The 7,063-nt window shown below is 38.3% G+C and overlaps 1 protein-coding gene across 1 annotated transcript in view; it reads right to left on the bottom strand.

Annotated features, from left to right (window-relative positions):
* xpo5 (exportin 5) overlaps nt 1-7,063 on the bottom strand; it is a 109,457-nt gene that overhangs the window by 101,870 nt on the left and 524 nt on the right. The window lies entirely within an intron of this gene.

The following is a 7,063-nucleotide window of genomic DNA, read 5'->3' as shown; positions in this document are numbered from 1 at the left end:
GATATCGTCCTCTTTTGGAAGACCAAACAAAGTAGTTTCGCTTTCACTACGAAGCACACAGCGTCTTCATGACATGGCTGCAGCGTCAAGAACAATACTACAGCGAGAATAAAAGTTACACCTTCTTTCTTTGCGTGAACATTTGGGCGGCGTTATGCAAATCTTCCCACATAGTGAGGTAGATATGTGGGGGCGTGTTCGAACGAGCCGTTTTAGGTAGGTGTGGCTAACTCTTAACTTTTATAAAGAATATCTCTTTGGATTTGAGACTTTAGTCTTTGCAACTTTACAGATCTTCTTTATGCACCAAGAGCTTGTAACACTCCAAAGAGAAAGGAAAAAATGAAATCGCATCATATGACCCCTTTAAATGCAAATGAGCTGCATATTCCCACCCCATCTCCAGAAGAGGGTGTCGCATATAAGTCTCTCTGCATTGCATATCTACACAGCCGGTAGAAGCAACATAACAGAGCAAGAGAACCGGTGTTCAGCCGTACATATGGGAAGCCAAATGCACTGAAAGTGGGAAGAAACACCGCAATGTTACAGAGCTCACGCTGACCTGTCATCGGCTCGGCTCGGTCCCGAACGAACAGCGCGGCGCGAACTAATCTCACAAGCGTGGCGATTATCGATTAGAATACTTCGATAACATACGCACACAAATACGGTTAAAACGCTAAGCACTATATCAACAAGACATTCACAAAGGAGTCTGGAGTGATAAACATATTTCGATAGATTTTGAGGCTCATTACCATGAAAAATAAAAGTAATCCAACTGCATCCTCAGCAGCTCAGATGTTGGGAGAAAAGGAAGACTCTTATGTTCAGTCTTACATCCAAACACAGAGCACCGGGATTGTTTACGAGACATTGTTGATGTTACAGCTGCTCGAGAGCGGAGAAAATGGAGGACAGCGTACAACTAGGGCGGAAACTATAGCAATGCAGCGCTGTCAGTCAGCCCCTGTGACAATGTGATGTCATATTGCATAGAGAATCAAAATGACTTGCCTAGTGAGACTGATTTGGTTTAAAGGGGATTAAAAAATAGGGTGGTTGTGTTCACACACTGCCAACACACATTTATGTCCAAACACCATGTAAAAGTGGATTTTGCATGATAGGTGCCCTTTAAATTGGCCCGGTGGCTAAATTATGAAAGACCAGAGTATCGATAAGCTCTGACGTTAATGGTTCTGCTCTCTGTACTGGAAATATTAAGAAAATACAAATACATTTAATATAGCTGCAAGCAGCGATGAAGGGCCCAAACCATCAGTGCAACCACCACCCCGGTGGTATCAGGAAAACGGTGCACAGTGGGCACATGCATTACAGTAACCCTCTGGCAGTCTGGTTTTAAGGGTTACAGCAATTAAAGGGTTAAGCGATCCACAGCGCGAAGTTGATGTATTTCCTCAGCGACCAGCTCTAGGCATGACGAAGCGGATATCGTCCTCTTTTGGAAGACCAAACAAAGTAGTTTCGCTTTCACTACGAAGCACACAGCGTCTTCATGACATGGCTGCAGCGTCAAGAACAATACTACAGCGAGAATAAAAGTTACACCTTCTTTCTTTGCGTGAACATTTGGGCGGCGTTATGCAAATCTTCCCACATAGTGAGGTAGATATGTGGGGGCGTGTTCGAACGAGCCGTTTTAGGTAGGTGTGGCTAACTCTTAACTTTTATAAAGAATATCTCTTTGGATTTGAGACTTTAGTCTTTGCAACTTTACAGATCTTCTTTATGCACCAAGAGCTTGTAACACTCCAAAGAGAAAGGAAAAAATGAAATCGCATCATATGACCCCTTTAAATGCAAATGAGCTGCATATTCCCACCCCATCTCCAGAAGAGGGTGTCGCATATAAGTCTCTCTGCATTGCATATCTACACAGCCGGTAGAAGCAACATAACAGAGCAAGAGAACCGGTGTTCAGCCGTACATATGGGAAGCCAAATGCACTGAAAGTGGGAAGAAACACCGCAATGTTACAGAGCTCACGCTGACCTGTCATCGGCTCGGCTCGGTCCCGAACGAACAGCGCGGCGCGAACTAATCTCACAAGCGTGGCGATTATCGATTAGAATACTTCGATAACATACGCACACAAATACGGTTAAAACGCTAAGCACTATATCAACAAGACATTCACAAAGGAGTCTGGAGTGATAAACATATTTCGATAGATTTTGAGGCTCATTACCATGAAAAATAAAAGTAATCCAACTGCATCCTCAGCAGCTCAGATGTTGGGAGAAAAGGAAGACTCTTATGTTCAGTCTTACATCCAAACACAGAGCACCGGGATTGTTTACGAGACATTGTTGATGTTACAGCTGCTCGAGAGCGGAGAAAATGGAGGACAGCGTACAACTAGGGCGGAAACTATAGCAATGCAGCGCTGTCAGTCAGCCCCTGTGACAATGTGATGTCATATTGCATAGAGAATCAAAATGACTTGCCTAGTGAGACTGATTTGGTTTAAAGGGGATTAAAAAATAGGGTGGTTGTGTTCACACACTGCCAACACACATTTATGTCCAAACACCATGTAAAAGTGGATTTTGCATGATAGGTGCCCTTTAAATTGGCCCGGTGGCTAAATTATGAAAGACCAGAGTATCGATAAGCTCTGACGTTAATGGTTCTGCTCTCTGTACTGGAAATATTAAGAAAATACAAATACATTTAATATAGCTGCAAGCAGCGATGAAGGGCCCAAACCATCAGTGCAACCACCACCCCGGTGGTATCAGGAAAACGGTGCACAGTGGGCACATGCATTACAGTAACCCTCTGGCAGTCTGGTTTTAAGGGTTACAGCAATTAAAGGGTTAATCCAAACCATCAAGACTGTGAAACACACACACACACACACACGCACACAGAGCAATATATAAAACTTTAGTAACACTTTACAATAAGGTTTCAGTCATTAACATTAACTATATTAAGATGAACAATCATTATATAGCATTTAATAATGTTAGATAATATTAAAAACTTAAACATTATTAAAATTTCATGTTGTATCTGTTAACATTAGTTAATGCACTGTGAATTAACATGAGCATTTTGATTAACTAACATTAAAAATGTTTAATAAATGCTGTAAAAATATGTTATTTAATGTTAGTTTGTATTTAAGGGTTACAGCAATGAAAGAGAGAGAGAGCAATATATAAAACTTTGGTAACACTTTACAATAGAGTTTCATTTGTTAATATTACCTATATTGGTTAACGTGAACAATAATTATATAGCATTTATTAATGTTAATTCATGTTAAGTTCAACATGTATTAATACATTATTAAAATTTAAAGTTGTATTTTAACATTAGTTTATGTACTGTGAATTAACATGAACATGAATATTTTTAATATTAGTATTAACTAACATTAAAAAAGATTATTAAATGAACTAAAAATATACTGTTCATTGTTAGTTCATGTTAGTTAATGCATTAACTAATGTTAACCAAAGAGACCTTATTTTAAATTATTGCCAACCCTTTTTATGATCTATAACCATTTAAAAAAATTATTTTAATGATCTATAAGCATTTGTGAACTAATTATATAAAACAATATTACCAGTAAAATACATATTAACTTATTTTATGTATATGTTTCTTATTCTAATTAATTGAACTGAGCAGTAAAGGTTCAGACTTAAAATATTTCTTATCCTATCAGTGAGAGATGTTAGGATACATAAAAGTTTTAATGATTTTTCCTTTAAAGATTTTTAAAAATGATTTTAATGCTCTATAAGTGTATCTACAATAACCATGCAAAAGTATACTGACAGTACAGTGCATTTTAACTGATTCTATGCATTATTTTCGTTCTTATACACCAAGAATTACCTAAAGAGGATTAAGATTAAAAGATTTTTAATCATGTGACTCCTTCTGGTGGTCATCCTTGGTATTACAGTCTTCACCTATCACCTATAATCAGTGTTGGGCAGTAACGCATTAGTAATTATGTAATTTTCAAAATAGTAATTAGAGTATAGTTACAAGCCGAGGTCTCTATACATTACTGCCGAGTTACATTGCTGACAGAATGCAGTGTTTTATAATCTAGAGATTGTAAAAAGGATGTAGCACACGCACTGTCGAGTCAAGTGCCAGTGGATTAGAGACCTGCTCTCCCACGAGACCCGACGCAACAGAGTGCGGTGCGGGACAAGATGGGCGAGTGCTAATGCGGGCGGGTAGACACTCGTGTGTGTGCGGGATGCGGGAGAATAAAATGATTCACGGGACTCCCGCAAAATAGAAATATCTAAACATAAAATATCTAAAACAAATAAATTGTTATTCAGCTATTGCACAAAAGCAACATGAACTAATATAAAATAAAAACGATTAACAGGTGCATGCAGAGTTTCTATTTAGGCTATAACACGTGTTTGCAGCGTTGAGCAATGCAGTGCTGACATTTGCATGCTCACAGATCCTCTCATTATAACACACGAATTGTAGATATTATGAAATATTCATTATGCATATATTTATTGTGTTATAACAGAGATTTGTGAGATTGCGATGAACTGAGATGTCTTTTAGAGATTATAAATGCAGCGCTCTTTGCTGGCATTCTGCCATGCCAAACCATGACGCAGCAGCCGCTTGCTTTAGTTAAAAATAACAGTGTTCTGTGAATGTTGATGCTTTAATAACAAATATTTATCGGGAGCGTGTATGCTGGAATTTCATAAATTTCATGGAGAAAAAAGTAACGTAACTAGTAATGTAGCTAATTACTAATTACTTTTGAAATAAAGCAATCAGAACAGTAACACGATTACTTTTAAAAGGAGTAATCAGTAATTAGTAATTTGATTACATTTTCAGAGTAACTTGCCCAACACTGCCTATAATGTGTGATAGTTTTAATTGGTGGCCCATGAGCATGATAAAGTTATGAAACTTAGCATGTTTCCTAAGAATGACTTGTTCTCCATATGTAAAAAGTTTTGAAGTTAGAATAACGAACTTTAAAGATAAAAGAAAATTACAGTTATCTTTTTTAATGTTAATTTAATAAATTGCCATGGCAACACCGTTAAACATATCCAAAATCCGTTGACAGTTTAGCATCTTCAGTATCTTGGCATCATGTTGATGTGTGATGGTGTGAATTGTATAATTTTTGCAAGAGTAGTATGTATTATTTCACAGCCATATTTTTCCAAAAATCAATATTCAAACCAAAATAGCCGACTTCCTGTTGGTCATAGCTATTGACTGTAAATTAGAAAGTTGTCCGGCTTGATGAGAACAATATATGTGCAGTATATATACAGCTGGTGACTGTAGCTAAAACTAACCCCAAAAAACTAACCTTTTCGCTTTGTCAAAAGGTGGCGCTATAGAGTGCCTCTTCCACACCCTTTTATGAGCTTTTGCCAGTGTCTATCTATCATTAATGCTGATGTGTGTGTTAAGTTTCAATAAATTCTAAGCATGTTAAGGGCCTTAAAAACACCAGAAAATAATATTAAAGTTTGACACATTGCCATGGCAACACTATTTTAGGTATCAATAATCCCTTCACAGTTTTATAACGGCCGTATTTTTACATTATTCTGATTAAGTTTTAAGCAAATCAGGTAAATATAAGAGGGTGCATTCAAAGCGTTTTAAAAAGTAACCCTTCCTGCTGCCAGTTGGTGGCGCTATAACTTTGACTCCTAATAGTCACATCTATGTGATCTGACTACTTGAACGAATAAACTGCTGAAGTTTGAGCAAAATCAGACAAAGTATGCAAGTACACTTCCTGTTTCTCATTTCTGGCCATAATTTCAACACCTCGACACGGCCAAACCGTTCAAAATATCAAAAATCCCCTCACAATTTTTCATCCCCAATGTCTTGAGATCATGTTGGCTGAGTTTGGTGGCAATCGGGTAAAAAACCTAGCATGAGTATATCAAATTCCAGAGCATGTGTTTTTCACAAAACCCTAAATAGGCAACTTCCTGTTGGAGCGGAGCCTATGACATGCAGTTTGGCTCGATGAGATCTATATGTGTACTGAGTTTCATATGTATACGTGCAATTATGTATGATATATGGCCCTCCATATTCCAGGGGGTGCTGTAGAGCCCGTGCCACGCCCATGTATCAGTCTCTGCCCGGCCCTAATGGCTGCAGATTCCAAGGTGTGTGCCAATTTTCAAGAGTTTTTGAGCATGTTAAGGGCCCCAAAAACCTTGAAGAAAAATTAGTGGAATAAATAATAAGAATAATCCTAAGGAAAACAAAAGGGCCCTTCGCCCCTTTGGGTTTGGGCCCTAATTATTGTTAGGCTATAGACATTGGCCCAATCCCAATTCTATTTTATACCCCTTCCCCTTCGCCTACCCCTTCCCCCTTGAAACAGAGTGTCAAGGGGTAGGGGTGAAAATATTTCCCTAAGAATTGGGACACCACTACTATGCCGCACACGTCATCATACGTCGTCTAGCTCCTACAATAAACACACCTATACTGGTGAGCATTAGAGCCTTTAATTATCGTTCTATATTAATGCGCTGCTTACTGCGTCGTCTAGCTCCTACAATACACACACCTATACTGGTGTGCATTAGAGCCTTTAATTACCGTTCTATATTAATGTGCTGCTTACTCACACACACACACACACACATATCAGAGATCGCGCAGCTCACACATCCAGGAGCAAAGATACTTGTCAACGCTGCCCCGTCACTTTTATTAATAACAGTTTAAATACTGAATCACTACATTATATTTTCCAGCAACAAGAGGATAAAATCGCTGTTTTTGAAGTAAACTCACTCATATATATAATTATATATTACAAATTATTCATTCATTTTGAATGCATTTTAAGAATACATTTCCCATCAACTGGTCAAAATGCACAACACCGCTGTATGCTGCGTGAAAGACACTTGCGAACTCTGATGTAAACAAGCCGACGAGAAGCACATGGCGGAACATGTGAGAGACGCTCTGGATGAAAGCGCACTTTCACTCTCTGACAGCAGATGGCGCTAAACTGCAG

Source organism: Sinocyclocheilus anshuiensis, unplaced genomic scaffold (assembly GCF_001515605.1).
Source record: "Sinocyclocheilus anshuiensis isolate Anshui unplaced genomic scaffold, SAMN03320099.WGS_v1.1 scaffold1938, whole genome shotgun sequence".
Classification (NCBI taxonomy): domain Eukaryota; kingdom Metazoa; phylum Chordata; class Actinopteri; order Cypriniformes; family Cyprinidae; genus Sinocyclocheilus; species Sinocyclocheilus anshuiensis.
Note: the sequence above shows the minus strand (reverse complement) of the source record. Positions and strands in the feature narration are given on the sequence as shown.